The 26,232-nt window shown below is 42.1% G+C and overlaps 1 protein-coding gene across 1 annotated transcript in view; it reads right to left on the bottom strand.

Moving 5' to 3' along the window:
• LOC137432936 (guanine nucleotide exchange factor VAV2) overlaps positions 1 to 26,232 on the bottom strand; it is a 114,182-nt gene that overhangs the window by 73,732 nt on the left and 14,218 nt on the right.

The raw sequence follows: 26,232 nt of genomic DNA, 5'->3' as shown, positions 1-26,232 counted from the left end.
AGAAGAATCAATTAAGAGATTTTTAAAATTCTCATATCCGGATCCGGATTTGAATCTTCACCAAAATTGAATCAATTCTTCCTTGTCAGACACCCGAACTGTCCAACAAGTTTCAGCCAAATCCGTCTACAACTTTTTGAGATATCCTGTAATACAGTCATGTGAAAAGGTAAGTACACCCCATGTAAAGTTTTGACTTTTTCAACGTATTTCAACATAGAGCTATTTGATCTTCATTTCAACAATACTGAGAGATAAAGGTGATATAATATAACAAATATCATGAAACATTTACATTTTGTAGTCCATTGTATAATTTAAATAAACATAAATGCAAATTTCGCATGTGGAAAAAGTAAGTACACACCTTGGCTCTAATAGGTGGTATTGCCCCCTTTGTCAGAAACAACCTCAAGTAGGCGTTTCTTATAACTGTCTGTCAGTCTCTGACATCGACTGGGAGAAATTTTTGCCCACTCCTCCATGCAGAATTCTTTCAGCTGTGCGATGTTTGAGGGGTTTCTTGCATGCACAGCTCGTTTCAAATCCCCCCACAACATCTCGATGGGATTTAGATCCGGGCTTTGACTTGGCCAATCCAGAACCCTCCATTTCTTTCTTTTCAGCCATTCCTTGGTGGATTTACTGGTATGTTTAGGGTCATTGTCATGTTGCAAGGTCCACCTTCGCTTGAGCTTCAACTTTCCGAAAGATGGCCTCACATTATCCTCAAGCACCCTCTGGTACAATGAAGAATTCATCGTGGATTATATGATTGGTTCTGCGCAGGTCCTGGTGCAGCAAAGCTGCCCCAAACCATAATATTTCCACCACCATGCTTTACAGTTGGTATCAGGTTCTTGTGGTCAAATGCTGTCTTTGGTTTTCGCCAAACATGTCTTCTGGTACTGTGGCCAAATAGCTCGACCTTTGACTCATCTGTCCAGAGCACATTTTTCCAGAAGTGCTGGTCTTTGCCTCGGTGTTCATTGGCAAACTTAGTCTTGCCCTGATGTTCTTTATGGACAACAAAGGTTTCCTCCTGGCACACCTCCCATGTAGATCAAATTTGTGCAGCCTCTTTCTAATGGTAGACTTGCGCACTTTGACATCAACAGTGGCAAGAGCTACCTGTCGGTCCCGTGATGACATTCTGGGTTCTTAGAGCCTTCTTTCAGCATCTTGCGGTCTGCTCTCGGGCTGAACTTGCTGAGGCGGCCTGGCCTGAACAAGTTGGCAGTTGTTTGGAATCTTCTCCACTTGTAGATGATCTTCCGGACAGTCGAATGATTCGTTTCAAATTGTTTGGAGATCTTTTAAATCCCTTCCCAAACTCGTAGGCATCTATAACCTTCTTTCTAAAGGCCTCAGAGAGCTCTTTTGATCTACGCATGGTGATGCTGCACACTTCAACAACAAAGAGCAAACCAAACTAAATGTCTGAGGTTTAAATAAGACAGGTTCCTCCAAGATCCTCTCTAACGATGTTCTAATCATTTGCACCTGAGCTGGTGCACCTGATTCTAATTTTAAGTATTTGAAGTAGTGATAAATGTAGGGGTGTATTTACTTTTTCCACATGCGAAATTTGCATTTATGTTTATTTAAATTATACAATGGATGACAAAATGTAAATGTTTCATGATATTTGTTATATTTTATCACCTTTATCTATCAATATTAGCCTGGTGTTGGCTTAGCGGTCAGGGTGCCGGCTTGGGATCCTAGGATCCTGGTTCAGAATCCTGATCGATCGCTGAATTAACGCCAGGGGGGTTGACTCAGCCTGTCATCCTTCCGAGGTCGGCAAAGTGAATACCAGCTTGCTGGGATGAATGATCATGGTGTGTACCCCGATTTAGAATAGGTACACCGTATCCCTGCGCATCGTAAGAGGCGACCAAGGGTTGGCGTCAGGAAGGGCATCCGGCCATAAAACATTGCCTCAAACAAGGAACCATGAATGTCATGGGGCCCGCAAGGCTAACCCCTGCTCCAGCGGGAAAATGGCCTTAAAATGATCATTCATTCATTCATTCTTTATCTATCAATATTGTTGAAATGAAGATCAAATATCTGTATGTTGAAAAAGTCAAAACTTTACATGGGGTGTACTTAATTTTTCACGTGACTGTATATATATACATATATTTTTTTTTTTTTTTTTTTTTTTTTTTTTTTAAATGTTGGAGGCTCCAGGCACGGACTATGTAGCCCTCATCGATGCCAGGCCTTAAATAGAAGAGAAGAAAAGTCTATGATAAAAAGTGTGTGATGTTGTTTGTGAGAAAGAGAGATTGAAGCTAGCCGGTAGCGATAGTTTGAGTGAGACAGAAAATAAAACCAGCAATCATGACATGGAGAGTGTAAGATGGTTCCGGGCACCACTTTAACGCTCCAAAGTATGGACGGTAGTACTACCCTGGGCGGTTGCTGTCTACAACGTACTACCTAAGGAACCGGTCCAAACGGATGAGTGTTTTTTTGGAGACAACCATCTCCTTACTGGATGGCCGTTGGCTCCCAGAGGGAGCTCATCCGCACTTTGACAGGTATGGTTTTTAGTCCTGCAGGGTGTCTCAGTCACCCTCCCCACTGACGAGTCAGTGAGGGTAGCCAGTTTAGTTGCCGACTGCCCGACCAAATTATACAATTATATGTGTATACCGGTGTGTACCCCGGTTTAGAATAGGTACACCGTATCCCTGCGTGTCGTAAGAGGCGACTGAAAGGTTGGCGTCAGGAAGAGCATCCGGCCAGAAAAACATTGCCTCACAAAGAGAGCCATGACAATTACAACTATCATATGGGCAGGGCACAGCCCGAAGTACCCATGGGGGACCCCACTCCCTCTCGTCAAAACTCAAGGTGGGGAACCCGATCGAAGCAAGGTGGAAATCACTCCATTTATGACGACGAAGCGTCTGATGCCCGAAGTGGAGATCGGTTTCTGAGGTTTGGGACATGGAATGTAGGGACAATGACAGGGAGATCAGGAGAAGTGGTGGAAGTATTGGTCAGACGAAGGAGTGGACATATGTTGTGTGCAAGAGACGAGATGGAAGGGAAGGGGTGTGAGAATGGTGAAGGGTAGGCAGGGACAGAAATACAAGTTTTGTGTGGCAAGGGTGCCTGGAGGGCGTGCATGGCGTTGGTGTCTTGTTTTCTGAGGAGTTTGTAGACAGTGTGGTGAGTGTGACTAGAGTGAGTGATAGGTTGATGATGGTGAAAATGATGATTGGAAAGCTCTTGGTGAACGACATCTCGGGATATGCTCTGCAGGTGGTCGAGCGATGAAGAGAAGGACATGTTCTGGTGTGCAAAAGAGAAGCTGATGGAAAACGTGAAAGATGAGGAAGTTGTTGTGGTAGGAGGAGACCGAAATGGACATGTGGGAAAGAGTATGGATGGTTTTTAGGGATTTCATGGGGGTTACGGATATGGTGTGAGAAATGGAGAAGGTGAAAGGATTTTGGAGTTTGCTGATGGAGCTGATTTGTTGATTTGTAATACTCAGTTCCAGAAAGAGGATAATAATCTCGTTACATACACGTCAGGTGGGTCGACGACAACCGTTGACTACCTTATGGTGCATAGGCGAGATAGGGGCACCTCCGGGACACAAAGGTAAACCGGGGGAGGAGGCTGTTTCACAGCACCACTTGGTTGTCTGCGACATAAGGGTGAAAGGTGCGAGGAGAGCTTGGCGGGTGAAGTACCAACCGAGACTGAAGGTGTGGAGGTTGAAAGAGGTGACAGTAAGGGAGGCATTAAAGAGAGGCTGAGTAGGGTCGAGGATGATGTGGTTGAGCTTGAAAGTGGTTGGATGTCAATGAAAGATAGTCTGTTGGGAGCCGTTGGTGGGGTATGTGGATGGACAAAAGGACCACCGAGGCACTCGGAAACATGGTGGTGGGATGATGAGTTGGAAAGAAGATTGACTGAAAAGAGGAAGAAGTTCAAGGAGTGGCAGAAGGCGAAGGGTACGGGAGCAGAAAAAGCAGAGCATGAAAGTTATAAGACAGCCAAGAAGGCTGCAAAGAAAGAGGTTGCAAAGGCGCAGGAGGCATGTAGGAAAATGTCAGAGAACGCTTGGATTCGGAAGAGGGTCAGAGAGCGGTATTCAGGATTACAAAGCAGATCGCGAAAGAGAGGTGTGATGTGATGGGGGTGAGTTGCTTAAGGATGAAGTGGGACAAATCGTTGTGGACCCAGATGGAATTAAAGGAAGAAGGAAAAGATATATGGAAATGCTGTTGAATACAGAGAATGAATGGGATGGCAACATAGAGAGTAACCTAGTTTTAGGACCGGCAGAGAAGATAACCGAGAAGGAAGTTGAGGAAGCTATAAAAGCAATGAAGAGTAGAAAAGCGGGAGGGCCGACGGGAGTTGTGGGAGATATGTTGAAGGCAGCAGGAAGTAGGGGTGTGAAGAGAATGACAGAGATCTGTAATCAGGTGGTGAAAGAAGGCTGCATTCCAGTGGATTGGGAACTGAGTACCCTCATCCATCTATACAAGGGGAAAGGTGACCCTCTGGACTGTGGCTCGTATCGACCGATAAAGTTATTGGAGCATGGAATGAAGGTATTGGAAAGGGTGTTGGAGAGGAGGATAAGGAAGAAAGTGACGAACGACGAAATGCAGTTTGGATTTATGCCAGGGAGAGGAACGACCAGACACGCTTTTTATTGTAAGGTAGAATGCAGGAGAAGTACATGGAGAAGAGGAAGAAGTTGTTTCTTGGGTTTGTTGATCTGAGAAAGCATTCGATAGGGTTCCATGCAAAGTAGTGACATGGGCATTGAGGAAGTTAGGAGTGGAGGAATGGTTGATCAGGGTCGTGATGGCAATGCACAAAAGAGCGCGCACAGCTGTAAGGACGAAGGACGGGAACAGTGGTGAGTTTGAAGTGAAGGTGGGAGTGCATCAGGGGTTGGTACTAAGTCCACTACTATTTGTAGCTGTGATGGATGTGCTGGCTCAGAACGTAAAGGAGGGTTTACCGTGGGAGTTGTTGTCTGCAGATGATCTGGTGTTGATTGCGGAAAGTATGGATGGACTGAAGGGAAAGATGAACAAGTGGAAGGAATGTATGGAGACAAAAGGTCTGAAGGTGAATATCGGAAAGACGAAGGTGATGGCAAGTGGTAAAGCATGTGGTGAGGTGGAAATAACTGGGAAGTGGTCGTGTGCTGTGTGCAGGAAGGGTGACGGAGTGAACTCCATTCAATGTACAATGTGCGCTGAGTGGGTTCATCAAAAATGTAGTGGTCTGAGAGGGTCAATAACCAGTGAGGCAGCTACATTCAAATGTAAGGTGTGCACAGAGGAGCTGCAGATGAGGAAATGTTGAGTTGGATCTTGGAGACGGCGTGAAGCTGGAAGGTGTGAAACATTTTGCTACCTCGGAGACATGCTGAATGGAGAAGGTGGATCAGACTCGGCAACGTTGCTCGATTGAGATGTGCATGGAAGAAATTTCGGGAACTGAGTGGCGTGCTGATGAGGAGGGGAGTGTCGTTGAAGCTGAAGGAAAGTGTATGCTGCATGTGTGAGCAGTGTTATGATTTATGGGAGCGAGACATGGGTAATGAACGTAGAGCAGCAACGAAGGCTGAAAGGGTGGAAATGCGAATGGTTCGGTGGATGTGTCGAGTATCATTGAGAGAGAGGAAGACAAATGATGACTTGCGAAAGAAGATGGGAATAGAGCCTGTGATTGATGCTGTGAAGAGAAACATGTTGAGATGGTTTGGTCATGTGTTGAGGAAGGATGAAAGTAAATGGTTGAGAAGAGTGATGGAAATGAATGTAGAAGGAAGTAGATGACGGGGAAGACCGAGAAAGACTTGGCTGAAGATGGTGGAAGAAGAAATGTGGGCAAGGGGGTTAACCAAGGGAGATGCAGAAAATAGGGCAAAAATGGAGAAGATTGTCATGGGGACTGCAAGGCTACCCCCCGCTCTAGCAGGGGAAAAAAAAAACAAACAAAAAAAAAAAACACCTTTAGAGGCCATTTTTCCCCGCAAGCAGGGGTTGGCCTTTTTCGGGAACTGTGGTTGTTGTTGTTTTTTCGGTCCCCTTTTTGAAGCAATGTTTTGCGGTCCGGATGCCCTTCCTGACGCCAACCCTTTTTGCCGCCTTTAACGACAAGCAGGAATTACCAGTGAACTGGTACTCAATTAGCCGACCTCAGAAGGATGACAGGGCTGAGTCAACCCCCCTGGCGTTAGTTCAGCGATTGACCGGGATTCGAACCCAGGATCCTAGGATCCTAAGCCGGCACCCTAGTCGCTAGCCCAACACCAGGGACTTATATATATATATACATATATATATATATATATATATATATATATATATATATATATATATATATATATATATATATATTATATATATATATATATATATATATATATATATTATATATATATATATATATATATATATATATATATATATATATATATATATATATATATATATATATATATATATATATATATATGTGTATATATATATATATATATATATATATATATATATATATATATATATATATATATTCTGTTACGTGGTCCCCTCGGTGACTACCTGGTCTCGGTGACCCCCGGACCGTGAGAGGAACTTCGCCAGAAAGTTGTATCACATATGCGCTTTCGCCACGCAATCCATATGAATTCCACCCAAGAGAAAACTGAGTTTCAATGATATATTTCAAGGGTAATGATACCATACAAGTTCAATGCTACAATCAAGGATATTTTCCCCGAGCAATCCACCATCAACAATTCCCAATCCACAATCAATCCCCTAGATGATTAAGATTGCCATCTTATATATGTGTGTCCCCTTTTGTACTCACGACCCCCTTTTGGTCTCTGTCCCTCACAATGTCTCTGGGCCCCTCCTGACCAAGATGATGGTCGGCTTCGCCGCACTCGGGCGGTTGAACGAACCCCGGGTGGACGTGTTTCCACCGGGCAGGTATCGTACCGGGGACCACGGCTGCAGCCCCCTCGTGACCACGCGAAGCGGGTACTGTAAAGCAAGCAACAGCCCCACGCCGCTTGCAACGCGTGTTAGGCCCCAACGTGCGACCCGTACGCCTTTGTAGACGGTGCCGCGAACGGTGCCAGACGCGGGGTCGGTGCACGGCCCCACGGCAACTTGACGTCTCCACCGGGTAGGTACACGGCCCGGTAACTCCTCTCACCAGACGGGCTTGGGAACGCCGCTTTTCCCCGCGGCGCAAGGTCGATCCCACCTTTCGTCGGAGCGGGGCGAGGAAGAAAACTCCTCGTCGCTTCTCTTCCTCGTGTCGTTTTTCTTCTTCCGTTTCCGGTCTCTTTTTCCAGAAGGGCTCCTGACCCTCCAACCACAACAACCCTTAATCGACTGCACATTGATAAGCAAAGACCTGAATGGTAATTCACATACATTCCCATAAATATGTAACACTCCCCCCCTTCAGGAAAGAAAGTTTGAACCCAGCGAAAACTTTCTTTGCCGGCCAACTTGGATAAACAAACCAGATAACTCAATCGCCCTAATTTTTATCAGTTCCCCCCGGGCACAGTTATCACTTAAAAATAAAGCAACAAAATTTCACAAAACCCCCAGAGATTTTCAAAGGTAATTCACTCTGGACAAAGCACCAGCAACGACATTGTCCCTGCCCTTTACATGTTCAATTTCCCGTTGGACTCCTGCCAAGCCAAACTCCATCTCATGACCCTCTGACTTTGACTGTCAGTTTCTTGTGAATGAAGGTTAAGGGGTTGATCAAAGATCCAAAGTTAAGCAACTCGATAGCACTTTTTCCGGGAAGCCAAGCCGAGTATTCACTACATGGATGCCTTTAGGAACGTGGAGTTCACGGTTAGTCCGTGCAGGAATCTTGGCTCGGCGGCTCCGCCGCATTCAGTGCTTCAGCTTTTCAGAACTTCCCTAATAATTATGGTGGGACCGCTTGTCACTGTAGTCCCATGAATAGCGGTCTCCTTCTCGGCCACTACTTTGACAATCCTTCCTTCGGGAGCTGCCGTACCTCAGGGAGCCTCCATAATAATATTGATTGCGGCCACCACCAAAACTACCGCCCAGTTGTACTCTCCTGTAGACCTCTCGACGCCTACGAAATGCCTTCCCTACTGTTATGGTCCGACCCTCCAAATCCTTGCCATTCCAATTCTTCTCTGCCTCTCTGGCGTCTTTTGTGCTTGCAAACGTGACAAAGCCGAACCCTCTTGACTGTTGCGTTTCCCTGTCTCTTACCAACCGCACTTCCACCAGCGGCCCATATCTGTTGAAGACAGAGGTCAGAACTTCTTCCTCTGTTTTGAAGTTCAGTCCCCCTACAAATAACTTGGTACTTTTGTCGCCATCCCGAGCTGGTGTGGTGTTATTTTCCCTGCTGGGCTCTTTACCAACCCTCAGGTTACCATAAACTTGACCCCCGGCCAAATCATTCCCGATAACCACAGATACACCCTCTACAGGAAGTGTGGCTTGTAAACCGACGGTGACCGGTCCTGACACCAAATCGGACTCCAAATGGATGACATGAAGTGGAGCACTAACACCGCCCCCGATCCCCTGTAAACGAACACTATCCCCCGTTGCCGTCTCCTCGGACCATGGCAAAATGCCTTCAAGCATTAAAGATTGATGTGCTCCTGTGTCCCTCAATATCCTAACCGGTCTCCGGTTAGTCGAGGCTCCATCCAGTGACACAAACCCCTCTGAAATGAATGGTTGGTAACCCTTTTGATGGCGATTTCTCACAATGGCCATTGCATTTGGAGTCGTAATAGTCGGACTCCGCTCTGGGTCTTCCCTTTTCATGCGGTAACAACTGGACATCAAGTGTCCAGGTTTCTTGCAAAAAGCGCAAGTAGGCCCGGAGGAAAAACTCGTGGTCTGCCTCGGGCCCCCCGAAATATAAGTTTGTCTTGGGCCCACATCCCTCTGATTTCGAACAGGTGGGGTATCCGCGTTGTCCCCATAATCCTCTCGAGGCCGCCGCCATGTATTGTCGTTCTCCGCACCTGCTGTTCCCCACCTCCCCTGCGGAGATCTAGGCGAGGAGTTAGGTTCGTGGACCCCTATTCGGTGGGTTAAGGCATAATCATCTGCCATGGTGGCTGCGTCCCACAACTTTGGTACTTTCTTTTCCTGCAGGTACACTTTGATGTCCTCGTGGACACACTGCTGAAATTCCTCCACCAGGATCAAGTCACGCAATGTTTCGAAGTCTTTCCCGACTCCTTTTGACTCACACCACCGATCAAACATGTTTTCTTTCACTCTGGCAAATTCCACATGGGTCTCACTCTCCCTCTTCCTGGCATTCCTGAATTTTTGCCTGTAAGCTTCCGGAACCAACTCATAGGCTTTGAGGATGTGTTTCTTCAGTACCTCATAATCTGCACATTGGTCCATTGGTAGCGCCGAATAAATCTCTTGAGCTTTTCCCACCAGCACACTTTGCACTAGTATGGTCCAGGCCTCCTCCGGCCAGTTTAATTGTCGAGCCACTTTCTCAAAGTGTGGAAAAAATTTCGCGACTTCCTTTTCACTGAACGGTGGAACCAGCCTCACATGTCTGCCCACATCCCAGGTTTTCTGGATAGGTGTCGACCCCGTCAGCAAGGGTGGTACCTCTCCCCGTTCTCTCATTAACTCCAGCTCCTTGAATTTAATTTCCTGCTGAAGCTCCATGTCACGTTCCTTTAATTCCCTTTCCGCTTTTCTCTCCTCTGCTTCGAGGTCCCTTGCAGCTCTCCTCTCCTCTGCTTTTCTCCCTTCTAACCTTTCCTGGAGTTCTCGTTCCACTCTCCTTTCCTCTGCTTGTTTCTCTTCTCTCCTCTCTTCTGCTTTCCTTTCTGCTTCTGCTCTTTCCTTTTCTGCTTTCCTTTCTTCTTCTGCTAACCTTTCCTGGAGTTCTCGTTCCACTCTCCTTTCCTCTGCTTGTTTCTCTTCCCTCCTCTCTTCTGCTTTCCTTTCTTCTTCTGCTCTTTCCTTTTCTGCTTTCCTTTCTCCTTCTGCTCTTTCCTTTTCTGCTTTCCTTTCTTCTTCTGCTCTTTCCTTTTCTGCTTTCCTTTCTTCTTCTGCTCTTTCCTTTTCTGCTTTCCTTTCTTCTTCTTTAATCCGTCCCTGGCTCCGTAATTGCAACTCCAGTTTCCGGAGCTCAACGTCTTCTGGTTCTTCGGGTAGCCACTGCCAGGCTAACTCGTCCCATGTTCCTAATCCCACCATAGACTGTATCACCGTGGTCTGCAACTCTGCCTTCCTCAAATTAGTTCGGACCTCCAAGTTAAAATGTTTGGCCAATTTCAAGAGGTCCGCTTTTAGTAACGCTCGGAACTGTGCCTCACTAGGTGTTACCGCAAAGTTCTGTGCAACAAACGCCATGGTGACTATCGTTAACACCTGTTAACCTTCACCCAAGACTTTACCACAATTTCAAAAAATTTACCAATTAATAATTAATTAATAAATTTTAATTAATAAAATTATTATTTTATTATGTTATACAATTTTAAATCCCGGACGTAGACCCAATTGCGAATCCGCAAATCGTAATTTGGACGAGCCCCCAATTATGTTACGTGGTCCCCTCGGTGACTACCTGGTCTCGGTGACCCCCGGACCGTGAGAGGAACTTCGCCAGAAAGTTGTATCACATATGCGCTTTCGCCACGCAATCCATATGAATTCCACCCAAGAGAAAACTGAGTTTCAATGATATATTTCAAGGGTAATGATACCATACAAGTTCAATGCTACAATCAAGGATATTTTCCCCGAGCAATCCACCATCAACAATTCCCAATCCACAATCAATCCCCTAGATGATTAAGATTGCCATCTTATATATGTGTGTCCCCTTTTGTACTCACGACCCCCTTTTGGTCTCTGTCCCTCACAATGTCTCTGGGCCCCTCCTGACCAAGATGATGGTCGGCTTCGCCGCACTCGGGCGGTTGAACGAACCCCGGGTGGACGTGTTTCCACCGGGCAGGTATCGTACCGGGGACCACGGCTGCAGCCCCCTCGTGGCCACGCGAAGCGGGTACTGTAAAGCAAGCAACAGCCCCACGCTGCTTGCAACGCGTGTTAGGCCCCAACGTGCGACCCGTACGCCTTTGTAGACGGTGCCGCGAACGGTGCCAGACGCGGGGTCGGTGGACGGCCCCACGGCAACTTGACGTCTCCACCGGGTAGGTACACGGCCCGGTAACTCCTCTCGCCAGACGGGCTTGGGAACGCCGCTTTTCCACGCGGCGCAAGGTCGATCCCACCTTTCGTCGGAGCGGGGCGAGGAAGAAAACTCCTCGTCGCTTCTCTTCCTCGTGTCGTTTTTCTTCTTCCGTTTCCGATCTCTTTTTCCAGAAGGGCTCCTCACCCTCCAACCACAACAACCCTTAATCGACTGCACATTGATAAGCAAAGACCTGAATGGTAATTCACATACATTCCCATAAATATGTAACAATATATATTTATATATATATATATATATATATATATATATATATATATATATATATATATATATATATACTGTATATATATATATATATATTTTTTTTTCCCCCCCGCTCTAGCAGGGAAAATAGCCTTAAAATGCATGTTGTTGTGTTGTATGTGTATACAGTATATATATGTATATATATATATATATATATATATATATATATATATATATATATATATATATATATATATATATATATATATATATATATATATACAGTATATATATACAGACTTGGCATTTAATATGGAATATTTTTTTCTGGGGGTGAACTTACTTTTCAAGATGTCTTAGAACCAAAAGTTCATTGGAATTATGTTGAAATTATTCTAGATTTTGTTAATGTGACCTTTAAAAGAAAGAAAAACCACATTTTACATTTCGAAACAAATAAATTGATCCTTGAAAGTGATGTAAACTGATATCGAACTCAATTCATGGACAGTACTGTGTTAAACGTCTGTACGTTTTCCAGAAGTATCTCTTTATTTTGCACATTAGCCAAAAAATTTTTTAACAAAAACAAAAGTTAAATTACGACTGGGATTACAGACAGTAAAAATACAGTTCAGTACTTCGTGTAACCCCCACGAGCATTCAGGAGAGCACGTACACGTTGAGGCATGCTGTTCATGAGATTTGCCAAGGTTTGGACAGGAATCGCTTGCCATGCAGTGACAACGGCCTGCTGCAATTCACGCACAGAGGTCGGCTGCTGGTCCAAGTGGTCGATTTGACGCGTTAATTCTGCCCACAAGTTCTCTATCAGATTCATATCCGGGGACATGGCAGGCCACTCCATATGCTCTACACCACGGTCAGCAAGAAAGTGTTGGATCATGCGAGCATGATGAGGCCATGCATTGTCATCTTGGAAGACAAAGTTTCCTCAAAAGGCTGCACGAGCAAATGGAAGCAATGTTTCTTCCAGAATGGACCTGTACTTGAACTGGTTCAGGTTTCCATTCAGAACAACCAGGTCAGTTTTGCCACCTGCATGAAAAGCAGCCCAAACGGTCACCCCACCACCTCCAGCTTGGACTCTTGGCACTATACAATCTTTGTTGGAGGCTTCATGCACTTGTCTGCGCACTCGGATGCGGCCATCTTGACGATAGGCCAGAAATCTAGACTCGTCACTGAAGATCACGTGATTCCAGTGTCCTGGCTGCCATTTGACGGTGCTCTCTGGCCCACTGCAATCGGCGCTGGCGGTGTTGTCTGATCAAGTGTGGCTTTCTCAGAGGACGCCTGGCACGATAGCCTGCTTGAACCAGTCGTTGGTTGAATAGCCTTCTGGATACAGGCACATTTGCCAGTTCCTGCCACTCAGCCCCAAGCCGATTAGCTGACTTGGTACGGCCATTGCGGACTAACCGGTGCAGCTGGCGATCATCCCTCCTTGTGGTTCTGCGGGAACGTCCTGGCCTCGGTATTGGAGTAGGGACACCCTCTGAGCATTTTGTTTCAGGATCTTTGACACCTGACCTTGAGTGATGCCATACTGCCGAGCAATAGCATGCTGTTTCATGCCGTAATTTCGTAAAGCCACCACTCCATGACAAACAGCATTGTCGAGTTGACGGACCATCTCCAGAGGAAGCGGTAATAACCTTTGGAGACGTGCAGCAGTTGTTTTCCACTAATACAGAACGCAATAACCCTTGTATACCCGACTGTGAAGCCAATCATCAAATGCACCTGTCCGTACATTTTGCCACGCCACCTGTGATATAATCCTGTTGTTGACTTCTTGCTGTGACAGACAATCAGTGACATGGTTCTTTTAACAAATAAATCACCAAAGTGTAAAAGAAACTCACTAGATTGATATACTGAGTTAAGAAAGTAAACCCAAGTCAAGAAAAAATATATATTCCATATTAAATGCCAATACAAGTCTGTATATATATATTGTTGCAGATATGAGGACTGTATTTTTTTGATTGTGTGTATTATTATTATTGCTTGAGTCTGGCCCCTCCTGCCTCCAGTGTTGTGTAAAGGTCAAAGGGCGTTCCGGTAGTTAATTCCATAAAGCATCCATTGAAGGACACTATAAAACCCTTGTTCAGTAGCTTATATCTTTATTATGTGTTTTAGGGTAAGGCCTTGTCTTCCATTAAAATGACACTCCATTGCACCGAGTGAAATAGATAGATTCCCTTCATTCCCATTCCCAAAAACCTCCATTTCCCCTCTCGTCATGGCCAAGCCTCAATTTGCCAATTACATCCCCTCCAAAGCCGCCATTGAACATGTGCTTGGGTCGGGGAAGAAAGGCGTGCCCGCCCGTCGTCATCAAGGGCGGAGCCAGAGGGTCGCGCGACCAACCATGGCCGAGGTGAGCACACCGATGGGCGTGTCCTGAAGGCCGGCGGCTTAATCGCCGGAGGCTTTATAAAAGCGCGGGCGCAAGAGTGATAAGGGGGGAGTCGTCAGAGCAAAGCTGCGTAGAGAGGTCCATGACAAGAGAGGTCCATGACAAAGAGAGGTCCATGACAAAGAGAGGTCCATGACAAAGAGAGGTCCATGACAAAGAGAGGTCCATGACAAGAGTGGCGGTTGCATCCACAGCAGCTTGAGCCACCGAAACTGCAGCCACAGCAGCGTGGGGCCTGGACGGCAGTTTGGAGCAGGGCCGCGAAGGAACGGCGGCTGCCCAACGCGCCAATCGTGCTGCCGGACCCGTTGGACCTCCCTCTCCCCCAAGCCATCCACCTGCCATTCCTATCATCATTCCCCGTGTAAGTGTGTTCGTAGTCTGTCTTTTGTCTTGTCCCTGGAAATAAGTTAAGCCTGTTAGATAAGCTAGTATTTTCACTGTGTCTCTAAAAGCTTCTGTATATTATTTTCTTATCTTTCCTTCTCCTTGGTTATTTTGAGCCTGTACATAGTAAATAAATTTAGTAGTATTTTCAACCTTTGTTTCGTCTTCTTATTCCTTTTCTTCACATCTGTCGTCTTTGTCTTTTCCCTCATTGAATAGCTGTGGCGTGATACGGCCAACGTTCGAGTGAATCGGGTGAATCGGGGAAACTGTTAGGTCGCGGGGCCTCAGCTCGGCAAACATAACATCCTTAACCGCGGACCGTAACAATATATATATATACATGTGTATATATATATATATATATATATATATATATATATATATATATCTATAATTGTATATATTTCACTTAACAAAACAAAAGAACAAAATACTGGGTACAGAAAAAATAAAAGTGAATTTAAAAAAATTAATGAACATAAATCACTGGCAACTATTGTTGCCAGTGGGCTTTAATGGGTTAAGATGAAAAGGGAAAAACAAAAACGTACCCTGTTATTATTATTATTATAATAATAATTATTGTTATTATTACGGAGGGCAGTGGCCGAATGAGTTAGACTGCGCGTGTTGGGTTGACCACGCCAGTAGAGAAACTTTAGAGGCCATGAGCAACCTCTAAATATGATTTGATCACTCTGAAAATTTACCAAGAGTGTTTTCTCATGGGATCAAACAAAACCAGACCCTTAAACCCAAAATTATGAAACATTCGGTTTTTAGTGCCACCCTAATATATAAATAAAGCATTTTCTTCTCTTATTATACTTTATTAAAATTCATGACGTTTGCCAGGCCGTCAATCTCATATTATAATCACAAGGTTTTGTTTACGTGGATTTTAATTCACTTTCAAAAAGTCCTTTTAGATAATGAAATTCCATGGCTATTGTATGACTGCTCCTGCATTGATTGGTTCTAATGTGCATCCTATACAACCTGTCAAAGCCTCCATCAGGATGTTTAATATCTCGACATATAACATTATGCTTTGTGTTAAAAAATAAAATGCTTGAATGAACATAAAGCAGCTTACACAATAAATTCTAAAGAACATAAAACTGTTTAAATCCGTTTGAATATAAAGTTGAACATAAAGTAATTGTTTGTGTAAGAGTCGAGCATTTGGATCAAAAGATAGATAATTCCAGGTTTTTACTTTTTAAATTCCATTGAGTCAAATGTAGTTCAGATATTTTCCAGGTTTGAAATGCCAAGCCGTATCCGTTTCGATAACGAAATCTTATTCAAAAGTAAATTTAATTACAATGCTTCATAATCCTTACATATACTTTGTTCTGCTATGTTATATGTATCGGCGGGGGGGCTCAGGGGGGGGGGGGTCGCTGCCTCGGGGTCCGTTTAGGGGCCCGAGCTTCTCCTGTAATTTTTTAAAAACAGTACAGTGAAACCCCTCATCGGCTCATCCTCATTTCCTCATCTTAGATCCCTTAGATTCTTTACACCCCTTCGACCCTTTAAACCCCTTAGACCCCTAAGCCCCTTAGACCCCTTGTGACCCTTTACACCCCTTAAACCCTTTAAACCCCCTTCAACCCCTTTTGACCCTTTACATCACTTATAACCCTTTGACCCTTTATACCCCTTTGATCCATGTGGACCCTTTACACCTCTTAGATCCCTTTTGACCCTTTACACCCCTAGAACACCTTTAGACCCCTTAACTTAAACCCCCTACACCTCTTGGACTATTATACCCCTTAGACCCCCTTCATACCCATTTCGACCCTTTTGAGACATATACACCTTCTTCGACACTTTTAAGACCTATTGACTTTTTAAGACACTTTGGACAACTTAAGACCATTTGGACACTTTTGTCCCCTTTTACTCTTTCATCCATAGACACCTTTCGACCCCATTTGGCCCTTTTAAGAGCCTTGATTCTTTAAATACTTTAGTCCCCTTTATGGCCCTAAAAACACTTTAGACCCCTTAGAAAATTCATTAAAATTTCCTCCCAAAATCAGTTTTGATTAACTTTTCTGTGCAATATTTGTGTCGCATCACACGTTGCAATGACGAATCTAAACTGATATCTCAAAGCGAAACTGATGTTGAAAAGTGAAACTGAAACTACTGATCTATGGATCATCAAATGGGAGACCAGAATGAAATGCTGCAGGAAATTGTTGAAAGCAAAGCTGTGGGGAGTATAGAGGGGGGGGGGGGGGGGGGAGGTCGGGTGCTGAAGAAACAATGTGGAGAGGGATAGGTACCTGGAGGTGGTCGGTTGGTATGGAAAGAACTTTGGTGATCTTCCATCAGGTGGTAGGCCCAAAACTTGCCTAAACCCATTTCCCAGTTGAGCTTTCATAATATCACCTTCAATCCCGAGCAGTACTTCGGAGGTACAACAAGCATGGATTGGAAATCTTAGGTGATAGAATGGAATGAGGTTGTCAAGGTTACCAGCTGTACCCATTGTGACGTATACTCACTGAATATTTACACTGAATTTCCATTTCTACCAATACAAAAGGAAATTGTTCATTTCACGTCAGACATCTACGAACCCCCATCATTGATGGGTACCTTTGCTGGGTACATACATATATATATATATATATATATATATATATATATATATATATATACAGTCACGTGAAAAAGTAAGTACACCCCATGTAAAGTATTGACTTTTTCAACATATTTCAACATACAGCTATTTGATCTTCATTTCAACAATATTGATAGATAAAGGTGATATAATATAACAAATATTATGAAACATTTACATTTTGTAGTCCATTGTATAATTTAAATAAACATAAATGCAAATTTCGCATGTGGAAAAAGTAAGTACACCCTTGGCTCTAATAGGTGGTATTGCCCCCTTTGGCAGAAACAACCTGAAGTAGGCGTTTCTTATAACTCTCTACCAGTCTCTGACATCGACTGGGAGAATTTTTGCCCACTCCTCCATGCAGAATTCTTTCAGTTGTGCGATCTTTGAGGGGTTTCTTGCATGCACAGCTCGTTTCAAATCCCCCCACAATATCTCGATGGGATTTAGATCCGGGCTTTGACTTGGCCATTCCAGAACCATCCATTTCTTTCTTTTCAGCCATTCCTTGGTGGATTTACTGGTATGTTTAGGGTCATTGTCATGTTGCAAGGTCCACCTTCGGTTGAGCTTCAACTTTCCGACAGATGGCCTCACATTATCCTCAATCACCCTCTGGTATAATGAAGAATTCATAGTGGATTCTATGATGGTGAGCTGCTCAGGCCCTGATGCAGCAAAGCTGCCCCAAACCATAATATTTCCACCACCTTGCTTTACAGTTGGTATCAGGTTTTTGTGGTCAAATGCTGTCTTTGGTTTTCGCCAAACATGTCTACTGGTACTGTGGCCAAATAGCTCTACCTTTGACTCATCTGTCCAGAGCACATTGTTCCAGAAGTGCTGGTCTTTGCCTAGGTGTTCATTGGCAAACTTTAGTCTTGCCCTGATGTTCTTTCTGGACAGCAAAGGTTTCCTCCTGGCACACCTCCCATTTAGATCAAATTTGTGCAGCCTCTTTCTAATGGTAGACTCGTGCACTTTGACATCAACAGTGCCAGGAGCTACCTGTAGGTCCCGTGATGGCATTCTGGGGTTCTTTGAGACTTCTTTCAGCATTTTGCGGTCTGCTCTCGGGCTGAACTTGCTGGGGCGGCCTGGCCTGAACAAGTTGGCAGTTGTTTGGAATCTTCTCCACTTGTAGATGATCTTCCGGACAGTCGAATGATTGATTTCAAATTGTTTGGAGATCTTTTTAAATCCCTTCCCAGACTCGTAGGCATCTATAACCTTCTTTCTGAAGGCCTCAGAGAGCTCTTTTGATCTCGGCATGGTGACGCCGCACACTTCAACAACAAAGAGCAAACCAAACTAAATGTCTGAGGTTTAAATAAGACAGGTTCCTCCAAGATCCTCTCTAACGATGTTCTAATCATTTGCACCTGAGCTGGTGCACCTGATTCTAATTTTAGGTATTTGAAGTAGTGATAAATGTAGGGGTGTACTTACTTTTTCCACATCCGAAATTTGCATTTATGTTTATTTAAATTATACAATTGACGACAAAATGTAAATGTTTCATGATGTGTGTTATATTATATCACCTTTATCTATCAATATTGTTGAAATGAGGATCAAATGGCTGTATGTTGAAAAAGTCAAAACTTTACATGGGGTGTACTTACTTTTTCACGTGACTGTGTATATATGTACTGTATATATATATATATATATATATATATATATATATATATATATATATATATATATATATATATATATATACACACACTGTATATATCTGACAAAAAACATTATTACCACATTAGCGAGGTGAATCAATTTGCTCACTCTGCCTATCGACAGATGTCAGAATTGAGGAACTACTTAATTTCAATTGAATTTTATATTTTGAACATGAATCAGAACAGGAACCTGCTGTTTAGCAATAAGTTGGCTCTGAATTTAGCAAATTGCACTGATCTCGTCTCAAGCGTGCCCGCAATGAAGTAAGGTGATTTTCTTAATCTATCTGTGTGTCTGGCAGTTAAACAAATTTGAAAATCATTCTAAACAGGAAACTGAGTGCTTTTTGGGACGTCATAAAGGACACACTCAAAAGGCACGAAGAACTAATGTAACGTGTTAAATAAGGTGATGTAAAAGATGGTAAATCAATGGTGGTAAACCTCAGAAAAATTTTATTTTTCTCTACAACCTTTAAAATCTCAATTTTATTTCACCTGAATTGTATACTTGAAAACTAGAACACAAATCGCCTTCTTGTCACTTACAAAAATCTCCAGTTTAGCAGTAATTGGACAAAATATTACGCCATTTTACGGTCTCGACCAATCAAATTTTTTTAGAGGACAGGGTGAACATGGTTGGAAGATGAGGAATAAACAAATAAAGACAATACATTCACCTTTTGTTGAGACCCTCTCACAGACATCACAATCATGACACAGGTGTACAATCACCCATCCATACCTCAGCTACCTACCATTTCTGCCAATGTCCATTCACCCTTCTCTTCTTAATGCTTCTAGGTCCCAATCTGACTAAAACTTAAAGATAACTACTGTTTTTGCTTGCTGGCATTAGTTGGCGGACATACCGATTCCACGGTGTCCTTCACGAAGAGTAGGTGAGCAATCGCCAGCACCTGGACAAATTCCAAAATTTCTTCCCTAACTTCACGTTCCCCTTGTCCCAAGGGAACGAAGTGCAAAACAGTCAACTCCCAAGTGGGTCACTATGCCCCTTATTTGGGGATGCAAATTAGTCATAGTAGTCGTCGTAGTACTGTTTCTGCTGCCACTACCTTTCCATGGAGAACACTCCATGCATTTACTCTCTAGGTGAAAGAGCCATGTCTTACGACCACCCCAATCCTTCTCTTCTTTACTTTTAAACTGTTCTTTACTTTACCATTCTGTTGAAAACCCCTGAATTATCTCAAACATCTCAATCAGATCCCCTCATGATCACCTCCTTTCTCATGTATAAAGTCCCATATTCTTCAGCTACCCCTCCTGGCTTCATCTATCTAGGCCTGGAATAAATGTTGTCACACGACGCTGTAACCTCTCTTTGGCAGCGATGTCCTTCCTCAGATGTGGCGACTTTCCAGAGCAATGCTGTTTTCTGATTGAAAAACTTCTTGATTACATCCGACATCAAGCAGTTCTCACGCATTATTACCCTGCACTGGCGAAGCGACAAGCAGGGTTAAGCATTCAGGTATGTTCGTGTGCCGTGTGCCGTACGTGTCTGCATTCTACAAATTCATTTTCTCGGCAACCGTTGGTCCGATTGACATGAAACTTTCACCACAGGAGCGCCTCCTCCTGTAGAATATTATATTGCTTATTATGACGTCATAGGTCACGTTGTACAGGCGCCATCTTGGAAAAACTTCGCACCTCTACATCTCTGTAACCACTCCATGGAAAAAATTGAAACATGGCTCATTGTCAAGTACTCCCCATGGGGAATAAGATATGTTAATGATGATGTCGTAGGTGCCTTTGTTATGACGTTATTATTCGACAAGTGCAACACTTATCCGATAATTATTTTTAAAATTTCAGCAACTGTTGGTCTGATGGACACGAAATTTTCACCATAGGAGCGCCTCCTCCTTTGGAATATTTTAATGATAATCATGTTTTCATTGGTCATGTGGTACAGGCGCCATCTTGGAAAAACCGAAAAATGTTGCACTTCTATCTCCAAAACCGCTGCATGGAAAAAATTGAAACATGGCTCCATATGGGGAATAGGTGTTGTTAACGATGACGTCATTGGTGCCATATTTATGACGTCATAATTCGACAGGGACAACGCTTCGCCTGATCAGTTTGAAATGTATTGAGCGTGATCTACGCAACAATTATATTAGAGAATATAAATTTATGATGTCATGACTCACGTGGTCTGGCAGCCATATTGGATCAAAGAAAAAAAATGTTCAAAAACAGAAGAGTTGGCTCGCAAGAAGTTGACTGCGTGGGGTAAGTATTCTATGAATATCATCTAGTTATATAAGTGGTGCTGATCAGAACATTTGTTTTCCAACATATAAAAGTCAATAAATGACATGAACAAAACCATACATTTTCTAAATTCTTTTTTTTTTAAAATAAACTTTCGATTGAACAGTTACCCTTATTTACTTTTTACTTATATACGTTAGGCCACAAGCTTATACAGTGATCAACTCCTGCCCATTGAGCATTCATGAAACTTGGAGCATGCCTGAAGAAATGCACTGAATGTATTTCCTGCTCGCCTTTCATAAACCACACAACATGAGGAACTTGAACTGTGTTACATTAACAAGTGTGAGATATAATCAACATTTGTTTTTCATCAATGTTCTTATCAACCTATAAAAATCCCACATATAGAAATCCCCTGGTTAGCAACAAAGGTGTCTCAGAAGATCAAAGTTTTGCAACTTCCTTCACTGTGCTGCCAGATTCCACAAGCATGATATTTAACCCGGAAGTGGAAAGCTGAGGCAGCCAAACATTCTTCCTGTTCTTGTGAATTTTGTACAAATTTGCAATCGGTAGTAAGAGGGAAATAGCCTCTGCTGATACATAGCTGGGTATTTGGAAGTTTGACTATATCAGCAAAATGCATTATAACTAAGTCCATGTTGGGCTGGTAGAATAGCTTAGAGGTATGCACACCTGTCTTTGAGCTGTTTAACCTGGGTTTGAATCCCGAACCAGCTATAAACTGTCATCCTGGTGTTTCACGGGTAGGCCAATTCATCAATGTGTGTGCCGTCCCTCAGAAGGACGTTAAGCCATAAGGCCCTTCTGCCAGCAATGGCGGCAATAGTGGACGTTAAATATTCCACGGTGTCTTTCACCGAGAGAATCTCGGGCACCCTGAACAAATTCCAAATTGCTACCAGTCAACCGTCAGGTGTTGCCAGTCAATCGCGGAAAGAGCATGGGTTTGGATAGTTCTTGGGCCAGAATCCCCATACCCAACCTATTTGTGCGAGAACCCAAGCGGCCAACCTAATGAAGAGGGAATAATTGAAGCTGTTTAATGTGTACATTGTAATTGAACAAGAACTAGAATTGAACAAGAAATTGAACAAGAAATTGATCAAGAATATTTAATGAGAAAGTGTACATTGTAAAACACACCTGCTTCCATCGAAATGAGTGCCTAGCCCTTTAAGAACTTTTGGAATTCTGATCACAGCTCTTGGGCAGGATGGTCTACATCTACCAATGTACTTACGATGGTCACATGCACGAGTTATCAGACGCAAAAATGGAATTAGAGTCCCTGAAGTTATGATTTTATTGGGTTCAACAATGCTAACTGGGTTTGCAATACAGTTCCTACTTACATTTTATGTTTTCTTGTGTTATACAAAGTTTGGCAAATATTTTGCAAAACACACAACAACAACAACAACAACAACAACATGCATTTTAAGGCCATTTTCCCTGCCAGAGCGGGGGTTAGCCTTTTGCAAAACTTTTGCAAAACAAAACAAAGACTTTCGCAAAAATTTTGCAGAACACAAGCTTATATAAATCATCCATCATAAAATGTTCTTACTTGTAAGAAGGGTGAAGCTACACCTGGAAAATAGCTGGAATATTTGGTTTAATGGAATAAAAATAATAAAAACCTGGAATTATCTTTCATTTGATCCAAATGCTCGACTTTTAGACAAACACTATCCCATGACCTTTGATCATTCTGATTCCCGAGCCAGCAGGCCCTGCTGCAAAACTGTTGGGATATTCTGGTTTTATTTACAAGTGAACAGGAAGGGTGGTTTATGTCGATAATTTGAGGACTTTCAAAAAGCAAAGCTGCAGCAAGTAACCAATATGGATGACCACAAGCAGAGGGGTCTGCGCCGAATCCTCGCCAAACCGCATTGTTCCCGCAAACCGTACAGCCCAATGCCAGAGCATGTACTTCTGGAGGAAACTCAAACTTGATCACGAGATTATCAGCAGGGACGAAGAGTGAAGCGAAGAGTAAAATAGAGCACCAAAAAACGAATGGTGCCACAACTTCATGTTACTTGTGCAAAAATGGTGGATTTTCACTCCAAACCAACCCCATGCCCCCAACTTCCTCCCTGACCCCCCACTAAAAGTCACACATTCACCTTCCCTTTCCTTCAAAGTCTTGTTTCCTTTTCATCCACCATTCCTCCCCAACTCCCACACCCATTCCTTTTCTCCCCTCTCCTTCACCCACACTTTCCGTGCTTTTCTCAATCATCGTCCATAATTCCCGTCTTCGCTCAACCTGAGTAGTTTTCCAAACAATGGAAAACAACGCTGCCAGAAAAACCTCAAAATGTAAGTAGTTGCTCTCAATACCTACACGTATATTTACAATGAAATCATTTACCGTGTAACTGCGTAAGAAAAATGATCGGTTCAATTTGCCTCCATGGAAAGGAACATTAGATCCCGCACAATGACAGCTCTCCCACAGGGATAAGCTAAAAATGTCACGATTTCCTTCCCTTCCATGGGGATCGGCACAGCGGCCGGAAGCATTGGACATCGCATGGCATTGGCACACACTGTGGCTTTGATGCACATTGCTGAGGGAAAGAACAAAACACGTTACTAACTACTTATAATCGATCGAATGCTTTCTTGGCAACACTGTGGTGCAGAATAATACCGTATTAATGCAGCAATGCGGTGTCACAAATGTCATCATTATTTCTTACTATTACACTGTGATCCTTATGATTAATTGAACAAAAAGGCCACTTTGATCTTTCTGATTATTAGCATGCTATTTATTATCTGATTATTATTATCTATTATATGATTATATTATCTATTATTATTATCTATTATTATCTTTTATTATCTCTATTATTATTATTATATTATTATCTATTATTATTATTATCTCTTATATCTATTATTATATTATCTATTATTATTATCTATTATTATTATTAGATTAGATAATATTAGATAATATTATTATTAGATATTATTATTATTATTATTATATTATCTATTATATTATTATTATTATCGATTATTATTATTATTATTATCTCTTATATCTATTATTATATTATCTATTCATTATTATCTATTATTATTATTAGATTAGATAATATTAGATAATATTATTATTAGATAACAGATAATAATATTTATTATTAGATTATTATTATTATTAGAAAATAATTATTAGATAATATTATTATTTTGATGTTATTATTATATTATGTATTATATTATTATTATTATCTATTATTATTATTATTATCTCTTATATCTATTATTAAATTATCTATTATTATCTATTATTATTATTAGATTAGATAATATTGGATAATATTATTATTAGATAATAAATAATAATATTTATTATTAGATTATTATTATTGAGAAAATAATTATTAGATAATATTATTATTAGATGTTATTATTATATTATCTATTATATTATTATTATTATCTATTATTATTATTATTATCTCATATCTATTATTATATTATCTATTATTATTATTATTATTAGATTAGATAATATAAGATAATATTATTATTAGATAATAGATAATAATATTTATTATTAGCTAATTATTATTATTAGAAAATAATGATTAGATATTATTATTATTAGATATTATTATTATTAGATATAGACGATAATAAACTGTATTAGATTGATTATTATTATCTATTATTATTATTATATGATTATATTATCTGATTATTCCATCATTAGCATGCTGAGCATCATATTTTAACCCTTCCCCACCTCGCCCCCACATCCATACGTCGACTGTACATTTGCCTTCTCTCCCCTGTCTCACCCTCCTCCCATTTTACTCCTACTTTCTTCCAACAACCTTTTCCTCTTGTTCTCATTCCTTCCTCCCCAATTCATAGAAACCTAGAACGGCACTCGGTAGAGCACATATACCTCCTCCAGCTTGAACAGTTTACGTTTTGCATCCCACTGACAGGCCGGATATGCATCTGGACCTTTAACAAAAATCTAATCAGCTTGTTCTTGTCACCGACCCAACTAATCCACCAAGTCTTGTCATAATCCATCCACAACTTTTTGAGATATCATGTTATATCAGTTTTGGCCCTATCGATGGTGAAGAATCACATTAAAATTCCAGTTTCCGAAACTGGATATTCACGAAAATCGAATAAATTTCTCCTTGCCACACACCCAACCTGTTCACCAAGTGTCGTCCTAATCCGTCTATAACTTTTTGAGATATCCTGCCCAAAGATATACAAAATATACAAACAGGGTGAAAACACAACCTCCATCCACCTCCGGAGGCCATTAGGCCCATCGAAGCCTGCACTATGGTTGCTTGTCCATTTTCTGTCCTTTTACCTGCTGAGCATCAAGTAAGGAAGCCCCATTTTAAAAGTGTTTGGTATGGCTCGGATAGGGTTCGCACCACCGACCTCCCAGACTCAGCGCAGACACTCGAACCATTACCCCCAAAGAGTCTGTGACTTTCACAAATCCCTGGCCCTGCTTCGTAAAGAGTGTTTTGTTTGATAAAATTGCAGTTGCGAACACTTTTGAGGATATGGCAGAGAATTTGAAAATGTCTGGGCCCCTGTGATCCAATCCCAATATTCGTCATCTGCTCTTTGCATAATCACTAAGGTCTTGGCACGTGTCTTGGCACCACCGGTCTTTTGTCTTGGCACATGACCTTATGCGTGTATCTGATTGGTAGTTTCAGTGTCGTTAGATCCATGAATTCCTCCATACTTGCTTTTCTCCAAAGGGATCTCCTCTTCGCTTCTATTCTCAATAATCTCTGTGTCGAATGAGCTGCCCTACCGTTTCCGATGTGTACATAATATGTGGATAGCTACAAATTACACTCATTGATCATAGCACAGATTACATTCAAAGAACACAGAGTTTGTCTTCGTAAAACTCCGTTTGCATGAAATCTGCGTTATTCAGCCACAGCTTCTTTCATCCTTTGCTTCCCATAAATAAAACGCCTGGATTTGGGAAATATAGTTGGAAAAAGTGAGATTATACTTCATTGCACTCTCAGAGTGGAACAAGTAAATGTAAATGAGGTGGAAAAGTGCGGAAATATTAACCCTAATCTCCCCTTATTCCCCGCAATGAGAAAATGGAAAGCAACTTCATAACATTATTGGAAGTCTACTTACACAGCCCCAATTATTCACACTCTTTGTGGGGTCGACCGGGTAATTATTATTTTTATTTTTTTTGTATACAAGATCGAGGCTCGTGAAAGAGCTAACATCAATCACACGAAAAA

This window comes from Myxine glutinosa, chromosome 8, assembly GCF_964187855.1.
Source record: "Myxine glutinosa chromosome 8, kmMyxGlut1.1, whole genome shotgun sequence".
NCBI lineage: Eukaryota > Metazoa > Chordata > Myxini > Myxiniformes > Myxinidae > Myxine > Myxine glutinosa.
Note: the sequence above shows the minus strand (reverse complement) of the source record. Positions and strands in the feature narration are given on the sequence as shown.